Consider the following 11,030-nt stretch of genomic DNA (forward strand, 5'->3'; position numbering starts at 1 on the left):
TGGTTGCACCAGTCTGCACTCCCACCAACAATGGAGAAGGGTTCCTTTCTCCCCACAACCCTGCCAACATTTGCTATTGTTTGATTTCTTAATAGCAGCCATTCTTTGTGGGGTGAGGTTGAATCTCAGTGTTATTTTCATCTCTTGAATGACCAGTGATGTGGAACAGTTTTCATATATTTCCTTGCTGCTTTTATTTCTTTGTCTGAGAAGTGTCTGTTCATTTCAGATGCCCATTTTTGAATGGGTTTTTATATTTGGGGAGGCTGTTTTTTTTTTTTTTTTTTTTTTTTTTTTTTTTTTTTTTTTTATAATAGTCCTTTGTCTGAGGAGCAGCTGGTAAAAATTTTTTCCCACTTTGTAGGTCGTCTTTTAGAACTGTTGATGGTTTCTTTTGCAGTGCAGAAGCTTTTTAATAAGATGAGATCCCAGTTGTGGATTCTTTTTGCTAGTTCCTGTGCTACTGAGGATTTGTTCATAAAGTCTTTTCCTATGCCAATGTCTTCAAGAGTTTTGCCTAACTTATTTTCCAGCAAATTTAGTGTTTCTTTTTTAATATTTAGATCTTTAGTCCACTTGGATTTTAGTTTAGTGCATGGTAAAAGAAAAGGGTCTAGTTTTAATGTTTGGCAGGTTGAGATCCAATTTTTCCTAACACCATTTATTGAAGAGGCTATCTTGCCTCCAGTGAGGATGGTTGGCTCCTTTGTCAAAGATGAGGTAGCTGAGTACATCTGGAGTTGATTTTGTATCTTCCAATCTATTCCAGTGATCCTCAGGTCTGTTTCTTTGCCAGTGCCATGCTGTTTTTATGACAGTGACTTTGTAGTATAGTTTCAAATTGGGAATTGGTATACCTGCTGCCATGTGTCTGTTGCCTAGGATGGCTTTTGCTATTCTAGGTCTCTTCTGGTTCTAAATGAATTTTTGGATTATTTTTTCTACTTCTGTGAAATATAGTGTTGGGATTTCAATCAGGATTGTATTGAATCTGTATATCAGTTTTGGTAGTATGTCCATTTTCACTATGTTGATTCTTCCTACACAGGAGCAGGGATTATCTTTCCATTTTCTTATATCCTTTCAATCTCTCTTTTCAGAGTGCTATAGTTTTCAGTATAGCAGTCTTTTGCTTCTTTCATTAGATTGATTCCTAGATACTTCACTTTTTTGGATGCTATTGTGAAAGGAATTGTTTCCTTAATTTCTCTCTCAGTGAGTCCATTTTTGTGTACAAGAAGGCTATCGATTTTTGAGTGTCACAACCCAAGGTTTCTAATGGTTGTATATTTTGATGCTTTTCATGGTACTGAACTTCTAACAAATGGAAGATAAAACAATTTTTAAAAAGGAAAAAGCAAATCTTGATTTCACAAAAGCTCCCTCTGTAGAATAGTTTTCAACCTGATAAATTTTTTCTTTGGCAACCAAATTATTTTTTCCTTATGCACAAGCATATTTATTTGATTTTTCCCTATTGTTTTCCCCCGGAGCACACTAAAACTAGCTTCATACAAATGAGGAGCAAGCTTTTCTAGAGCTTTATCTAAAACATAAAAGACTGTAAACATAGTAGTGTAAGACATGCAAAATTAATGTCTCTGCTTTTCCCATAATTTTTAATAGCAACTATTCTTCCTTCTGACAGTACCTTACTGCGATTGCAAAGCCACTGGTTTTTATTGTGGGTTTGTTTTTGGCATCCTGTTTTATAGCAGTATATTGAAAATGGTGTACATTTCTAGCTGCAATGTTGTGTAGATGTAGAAGATTCTTTAAGATACGCATGTAGTCAGGTGTGTTTTATTCAGGGTCAATCACCTGGCTATTCTGGCTACTGGTCCCAGATCCCTGATTAAAGGACGGTTAGATTGTTACAGCCCATGCCTGAGAGATAAGAGCCCCTCAGTAAGTATTGCTGCCACTAAACAATCCCACCATCACTTAGCTATGGTAGAAAATCTAACTCAGACCACAGTACACACTCAGTGTGAAGACAACTCTCTGAGAAGCATCAGGTTGGTAAGCCTGGCATGCTTTGTAAGTATTTCCTTGGAGAGAGAGTCTTGTATTTGAAATGGAAATGAAGACAGCAATATTTCCAAGGCTCTAGCTGTGCAAAAAGGCGGGTAGAGATTGTCAGTGATGCCAAGCAGAGAGAACAGATAACCACAACAGAGGCAATAGTTTACAGGGTGAGAGAAAACAGTAAGGTGAACACAGTGCCCCTGACACCATGCCAAAGATGAGCTGCACTTTAAATTTACCTCGTAAAAAGGATAACCTAAAAAAGGACAAGGCAGATGTTTGCAAGATATGCTCATGTTTCCAGTTTTACTTAAATATGTGCTTTTGGAATAAGTGGAGCATAAACAACTTGTTTCATTTTCTGAAAGCCTTTTAGTTTATCCCCAAGACATCTGTAATTTTAATGCAAATATCTACGCCAAGAATCAAATACAGATCCAACAAGATTTCCTTTGTGGTCGAATCTAAGAGGCTATCACATGGTTGCTAGTGCAGGCACTTCTGAGAACTGTCTATAGCAGATCTAAGCATAGACATACAGAGTCACCTCATAGTCTACGGCTCCAGGGTATATGTGCAGAAAGTAGAGAAGGCAGTGGGAGACTCCTACTTGGAAAATTGACCTTAAATAGTAACTACAAGTCCATCAGATTATGAAACTACTGAACAGACTTAATCAAGCAGAAAAATAGCATTAATAAAGGCTCACATTTATTAACAATTTAGAATGTGATCCCACAGTGTTATTCAAATATCATAGTTATCTAATTATATACATATCAGTAGTTAGAGCAATTAAATAATTGTTTCTGATAACACAACAAAGTAGCTGAATATGAGCTCTAATCCAGACATTCTGGCTTTGAGGCACATGCAGCGTATAACAAAGATACCTGACTTTAAGTGTGTAGCTCCTAATGTATGTCCCTTGTTAGGGTGAGTGAGATCCATCAGGCAATTTTATCTTGGCACAGCTGGTACACACTCCATTCATCGCTTGTTATTTACCCTGACAAATGCTATTTCAATCTTTATGGACGAAACTGTACAAAGCATTATTATACAATACCCTAACTGAAAACAGAAACAGTTATTTTTATTATGGAGCTAACAAGTATAAATATGTGGCAATGGTGATAAATGCTATGAGGATGAGAAGAACAGGGCTATGAGAACCTAAACTAGGGCAATTTGTGCAAGTCAGTGAGGTCCACCAAGGGTTTCTTGAGGAAATGCTCTTTAATGTAACAGCTAACTCCATGGAGAGAGGATGGGTATGAGGATATGCAAGGGAAGGCATATGCCAAGCTCTGTGCTAAGGGAAGTATAGCAAATATGAGAAAATGAAATGCCAGGTGGTTGAAACCATCAGGATAGCAGGGTGTGAAGGAAAAAGAAAGTTGGAAAGGGTGCCTCGATCATGCAGAACCTTAAATAGTATTTAGGAGATTAGTATTAATTAATCCTAAAAATAGTGGGAATCACTGCTAAAGGGGATGGGTGTAGTCCTAGGTGTTTTAAATAAGCTATTATGTTAACAATCCGAAGAATTAATAGGAGAATGGAAGTGTGGAGATGAGACGGAGGCCACTGTATTGGGTCAGGTGAAAGATCAAGGTCATTCGAATCCAGTGCTGTTGGTGGTGATGGATTTAAGTGGAGAGGTTGATGAGATGTTTTTAGAAGCTAAGTCAACAGGATTTGGAGAGGAATCAGTTGAGGATGTGTTATCAAGGATGACTCCTAGGATTCTATCGTTAACCATTGGGTGCAGTGCCACTTAGACTGAGAACACTAGGGGAGATGGCTTTGGTGAAAAATCTCATGAGTTAGTTTGTGGATATATGGATTTTGAGATTCCTTTGAAATATACAAGCGGAAATGTCAAGTAAGTAGTTACATATAGTAATTGAAATAGAGAAGAGACTGGGGTGATGGGGAACAAATTTTGTAAGTCATCTATTTGTAGCTGGTGATGTAAGTGTGGGTACAGTAGCTTGGGGAAAGAACACAGAGAAAAAGAGGGCCGAGGAGGACAAGTTCAACATCTATTCCAAAGCTTTTCTGTTAAGTTCTGCTTTCCAAGCAGAACTAAAATTTCTGGAGTGTCCTGACTACAGAAAGAAATCACACATCCTATGGATGTCAGGTGTCACAAAAGATTCTAATATAGTTTCTGATCGCGACATGGATTTTCTTGTACAGCCACACATGAGCAGAGTGATACACATCACATCAATGGGTGTTTCATGTTTTCAATTAATACGTTGGCATCTTGCTGCTAATTTACTTTCCTGCATTTCAGACATGGTGAGTCAGACTTTCCCTCAGAAACCACAGGGGCGTCTAGAACCCTTGTTACTTTCCCAAGACCAATCCAGATATGAGTTAATAAGCGCCTTGCAGTAAGAACCCAATTTAAGGCGGAGATTCTGAATTTATAAAAAAACCTAGAGTAGGGTGGGGGATTTAGCTCAGCAGTTTGGTGGCCTGCCTTGCAAACGCAGTGACCGGAGTTCAATCCCTGGTACCAAAAACAAAAAACTTTAATGTGAGATAATGAAAAGATGGAAATAAAGTGTTTGTAGATGGGGAGGGGAAGAGGGGGTGAAGGGAGGGCAGGGACAAAGGGACAAAATGAGAACCAAGACCCATCATGTAAAGGTACAAGATCCCAACAATGAATGTAACTGTACTGTACCCCTGAAATGTACCAATAAACTCAATTAAAGCTGAAAAACAAAAAACCTAGACTGCTCTGTTACTTGACTTTCTTCCTCAAAACCAGGCAGTCTGCCCTAATTTCTTATCATTTGTGCTAGACGTTCCTTTTGAGAGAAAAGCAGTTCACAGTTAAACACTTAACCAAGATTAATGTTTACGGTAGGGAGTTTAATGAGAAAAATCTATTGTATTTTGGTTTACACTTTTACCATCACAGGCATTTTATTTAAAAATCTTCTACCTTAATTCAGGTTGTTAATACATGAATGTGTGATCATTTCTCCATAATTATGTTCACATTTGACACATATTGCTTTCAGAACTTTTGTTTTGCTGTCATGTAATCAAATTATGCCTTACAAATAAAAGTATAAATAGAAACAAATTTAGACAAGTTACTTAACCTCTTTGTACCTCAATTTTCTCATGTCTCAAACAAACACAATAATACCTAAGAAGGGGAAAAAACAATTTTCTCCCAGTTTTCTTATCGTTTCTCATTTCTGCCTCAAAATAGATACTTCTCGGTTCCATAGGTGTTGGGGCAGAAAGCGGACCCCAGAGAGCAACCCCACCTCTGTGCAGCCATGAGAGGTGAGGCCAAGACCCAGCAGCAGCTCCTGGCCCTCAAACTGCTGACTTCAAGCCAGACACCACAGGCAGCGGTGCAGGGAACTGCGGCGGGAGGAGAAGGTCAACACAAGGAAAGTTTTGGGAACAGTAAAATGGTTCAATGTAAGAAACAGATATAGTCTCATCAACAGGAATGACAGTGAGGACGATGTGTTTGTACACCACATTGCCGTAAAGAATAACCCCAGGAAGCACCTCCGCAGGGTATTACATGGAGAGGCTGGAGTTTGATGTCCTTGAAGGAGAAAAAGGGTGCTGAGGCAGCAGATGTCACAGGCCCTGGTGCAGTTCCAGTTCAAGGCAGGAAATACGCAGCAGACCTTAACCATTGCAGATGCCGTCTGTCCACATAGAAGGGCCTCTCCAGGCAATCACCAGCAGAATTACCAGAACAGTGAGAGTGGGGAAAAGAATGAGGGACCTTAGAGCACTCCGAAGGCCAGGCCCAACAGCGCCTGCCCCACCTTACTGCGTGCGGAGACCCTAGGCCACGGGCCACAGCATTCTAGCCCTCCTGTGCAGGGAGAAGTGATGGGGGTGCTGACAACCGGGGTGCAGGAGAACAAGGTAGCCAGGTAGGACAGAATATGCCTCTAGATTATAGGCCACGATTCCACGGGGGCCCTCCTCGCCAAAGGCAGCTTTTAGAGAGGATGACAAGGAAGGGGATAAGAAAAATCGAGGACATGTGACCCAAGGTCAGCAGCCACCTCAACTTTGGTACAGCGTGACTTCCATTACAGATGCAGGCACCCAGAGAAACCCTAAACCACAAGCTGGCAAAGAGACAAAAGATCCACCAGCTGAGAATTCCTAGCTCCTGAGGCTGAGCTGGGTGGGGATAAGTAATGCCAGTTTAACATCTCTACCAATGTTGGGTTTAGTCATCCAGCAAGAAAAAACAAATATGAAATTACAGCAATCAGAAATGAACTAAAGACTGGGAACTGAAGACCTTAAGTGCTTACTTTTTGCCCACTGAAGAGATAACTAGAATTATCTGCATTGTCTATGCAGTGTGGGCTTTTTATTATTTTTACCTAAAGCTGTCTCTTTTTGGTAATGACAAACGTGGTTTTTTTTAAAGCCTGGTTTTTCTTAATTGACCTGTTTTTGAATTGTTTCATATTTGGTCAAGTTGAGATTTTAAGAACTTCATCTTTAATTTGTAATAAAAGTTTATAAATTGATTTAAAAAACTCAACAAACTGCAAGCAACTGTTAATAAAGGTGTCAAAATAATTGTCAAAAGAAAGATACTTCTCCCTCTTAGGAATATTGGATTGAGGCTTTCTGCTCTTTTTCTTTTAAATACCTTCTCACTGGCTTGTTCCCCTAAAGGATGAAAGAATTTAGGTACATGGTAAAATGAAGACAATCTGACATTTATTAATCCTTTTTTTTTGGTACCGGGGATTGAACTTGGGTCCTTCTGCTTGCAAAGCAGGACACCAAACCACTGAGCTAAATCCCCGGCCCTTAATCCATGTTTCTTTATGGGACAAAGTATGTTAAAGTTTGCTGTCCACAGGTGGCATTTCTAGCTCGACTTCTCTATTCTGGTTAGGGTAAGGCTGGCTGCAGTAATCATTAGACCTCTAGGTGCAATGAAAGCATTTCTCTGTCATACAATGGTTCAAGGCTGGTGTTTCTGGTTGGTTGGTGCCTTTCTTCCAGGTAGTGATGCAGTGGCTGTGAATCTTATTATCTATGGTTCCATAGTCCCTTATACTTGCAGGCATCTGTATCCCACTAGCAGAGAGGGGAAAACATCATAGAGGGACCAAATCTCTTTTTTAAAGTCTTGATTCAGAATGGCACACAGAGGAGAGTTTTGGTAAACAGTGGTTTGTCAGACTCTAGCCCGAGGGCTAAACTGAATTCTCCATGCACCTTCAGGAGCATACTGGCTAAGAATGCCTACTTCTGAAGCCACACTTCTTGGGTTAAAATACCGGTCTGCCAAAGGTTCCAGTGTGAATGATTCTGCCTGCTTACCTGTGTTAGAATTAATTAAGAGAGGCCCAACTAAAGAGAGGCCATAAGAAAAACTTCGTGACTACTAGCTTACACTTAGGACTCCACAACTCAATATGTATGTATGTTGCTTAGATGAGTGTAATCACTGTGAGCATCACTATGATTTGGGATTTTGTTTTTATTTTGAAATAGGAGCTTTTTTGTTTACTGGTTCATTAAAAACAAAACAAAAAAAATACCTGGAAAAGAAACAAGCAAAGACAAAGACCAGTTTGCTACTTACTATGTGTTGCTTTCATTACATTATCCCATCACATAATCTCTCACCCCAGCCCATCTGTCTATCTGTCTCTCTCCTCATCAGTGAAATGAGATAGTAATAAAACATACCTCAAAATCTTATTAGGATAGAGATTTAATTCACCCCATAAAGAACTTAGTAAATGTTCAATAAAAGTAAATAGTGTTACCAGTAAAAAATAAAATAAAAATCTTTCTCTGACTGCTGTCTATAGATTCTCAGTTGGCTGGCATTCAAAGGAAACAGAGGCACATCAATGATCACTTTTGGATGCTAACACATACTTTCAAATAGTACCTGGAATTGTGCCAGGTATAAACTGGAAATGTTATGCTTTTTCGAGTTATTATCTGTTCTCAGCTTGGGACCTTATTTTTTTGTTTGTTTTGTTTTGTCTTTAGTCATAGACTATACAGCCATGCTACTCTTATTTGTAGTCTGTAACTTGCTCATGATGATCCTTAGATCTTTAAATTTAAATTTAATGTGCATAGATTTGTCATAGATGACTTCTCCACTCAGTCTCTGTTGATTTCTTAATGTTCAACCATGCTTAGAGACTTCCTCTTGTTTTTTTTCATAGCCTGTGAACACTGAACAGGATTTTAATAAATTTCTCTTTCTGCTAACAATCACTGTATTTTTAGATCTTCTAAGGAGCATATTTCTTTCTTCTATGTCTACCCTTCTGCTGCTCTCTGAAACCTTCCTATAATCTGCTATTCCTAGTAAGGAGTCAGATCCACGTTACTCTGAACATAGGGTCCTTGATGATTTTCCAGGGAAATATGAGCTTATGGGCTTAACTGATCCCTATCAAGTATTTATCACCCTGGATATGTAACTTGTGGAGCTGTTGTTTTGATAGAGCAACCTGTCTTATATCAGATGTTCAGTGCTTCAGACTTCACAAAACAATCCATAATCCTTTATATCATGTATTATCCAAAACCCCATAACTAAGTCGCTCCATTTTTTGATGAATATAGTACAGATCATAAAGGTTAAGCAGCTTCATCAAGATCACTCTCTCTGTAGGAGTTTGAGTAGCAGGTCCGACTCCTAATTTCACAATGGCATTTCCTTCTATTTAAACTGTTTTCTTTGAAATTGTTAGGCAGAATTTCTGATCTCAGCTCTACTACTTCATTTACCTTTCCTGTTCTCCAGTTTCTTCTGCGTTTAGATAGAATTAATAATAAGGAACTCAGGGTTTCTGTGAGACTCTTAGCAAACATTCAATTATTGCTCTAAAAGAATGGAAAACAGACTAGGAAAGGCAAAGAGTTAAGTCCTAGGACAGGGAATTTCTTACCTAAATCTAAGAATTGGGCTCCTGGTCTTAAGAGGAGTTTGGGGGATACCTGAAGCGGACCCCCTTTTCCTATTTAAACACATGGATTAGAATGTGTATGTTACAAATTCTAAGATTCCAAGCTCAGGGGCTTGGTGGGGATCCTCAGCCATTTAAACTCACTCCCACTCTTTCACAGCACCTGAAGAAATTGACAAGACCTTGGAAAAAGCTTGGTGAATCTTGAAATGTTGAACACTTGATTCTGAGGTTTGAATACTGATGCGATTCCTGGGCTCCAGTTATGAAAGGAGGGCTGTCAAACTTCCACGGCTTTTATGGGCATTTGCAATGAATTACCTGCACTGACAAAAATAGGCTAAAAGATAGTATGAAGATCTCCACTTTCATTTTCCTGAGCCACATCAGATTCTTATATGAGTCAGCTTTTCATCACTATAATGAAATACTTGGCATAAAGAAAGTTTATTTATTTAAAATTTTTTATTTAGCTCACAGTTTGGAATGCCAAACATCCAAGTAGCATGCATGTACAGGCTCTGGTGAGGACCAGATAAGAACCACCTATCTTATAGGAAACCAGAGAGAGACTCAGGAGTCTGGAACGACTTTCACAACTCATTCTATAAGAGCTCACCACATTTGGGTATGACGGAGCAGGCACGTGAGCGCAGGAGGATCATAGTAGCCAGCCTGGCAACTTAGTAAGACTTTATCTCAAAAACAAAAGAAGACTGTAGAGAAGGAGGAAGGGAAGAGGAGGAAGGGGAAGGAGAAGAAGGGAAATAAGGAGAAGGAGGAGGAGGAGGGAAAAGAAGGGAGATACGAAGGAAGAGAAGACAGCGCACAAGAGGAGGAGGAGAAAGAGAAGGAGAAAGAAAACTCACCAGGGTCCCATGAAAATAGTTTAATATCTTAATCCCTTTCAAGGTTATGCCCTCAGCTGATCTAAGAATCTCCCACAGGCCCCACCTCTTAAAGGTCCATGCTGTCTCCACAGCACCACAATGAGGACTAAGCTTCTAGCCCCCTACAGAGTTAAATACATCTAAACCATAGCAATACTGGATACTCAAGATATCCCAGGGAAAGAGAGAAGTTTGATATTATATGACTGCATTGTGATCTCTAGCCCAGTGGGACAGATTTCTTTAAATTAATTTAACAATACACACTGTATTTGTAGGACTGAGATTCACATTCATTATAAAAGCAGAGAGAGAGAGAGAGAGAGAAAGAGAGAGAGAGAGATTTATGTCATGTTTAAATCATTAGGAGAGAGCAGAATCTGTTCATGGAAAAGGAGAGAATTCCAAAATATTCTGAAGAGTAAGAACAAAGGTTAACATCAAATGACAAAATTCTTGAATTTCTGTAAGTCTTGTTGCTGTGAACTGAATTTGTGTGTGTGTGTGGGTGTGTGTGTGTCCCCAATCCATAAGTTGAAATCCTAACCCCATGATGGTAGCATTAAGAGGTGGAGATTTGGGGAAGTAATTAGGTCGAAGGATGAAGCCTTCGTGAATGTGACTAATGCTCCTGTAAAGAGGCCCCAGGAAGTCACTTTATTCATTCCATTGTACATTGTACAAGGAAACAGTAGGAAGGCACTCTGTGCTCCAGGAAGAGGTCTCTTGCCTCACACTGAATCTGATGAGGCCTTGATCTTGGACTTCCTGGCCTCCAGAATGGTAAGGAAAAATATATCTATTCTTTTTTTTTTTTCATTTTATTGAGGTTATTGGTACAATCTAGGTATACAATACAATTACATTCATCATTGGAATTCTGTACCTTTACATAATAGGTTTTGATTCTCATTTTTCTCCTTGTTCCTGCCCTCCCTTCACCCCCTCCTCCCCTCCCCATTTACAAACAATTTATTTCCATTTTTTCAGTTTCTCATATTTTTTTCCTCTCCCTTCTTACCTCTCCCCCACCCTTCCCACTTTCCTTACACCTTTAGCCCTTTACTTTCTATTTCACATTATTAATTGTCTCATTAGGATCCTGTGTACTATTATAGTTTTTCACACCAAAGAAACTATT

The 11,030-nt window shown here is 39.2% G+C and overlaps 1 pseudogene; it reads left to right on the forward strand.

Annotated features, from left to right (window-relative positions):
- Window positions 1-3,909: 3,909 nt before the first annotated feature.
- On the forward strand, window positions 3,910-6,395 carry LOC104852581 (annotated as a pseudogene).
- Window positions 6,396-11,030: the final 4,635 nt, after the last annotated feature.

Source organism: Fukomys damarensis, unplaced genomic scaffold, assembly GCF_012274545.1.
Source record: "Fukomys damarensis isolate Sample0158 unplaced genomic scaffold, DMR_v1.0_HiC HiC_scaffold_15, whole genome shotgun sequence".
Lineage (NCBI taxonomy): Eukaryota > Metazoa > Chordata > Mammalia > Rodentia > Bathyergidae > Fukomys > Fukomys damarensis.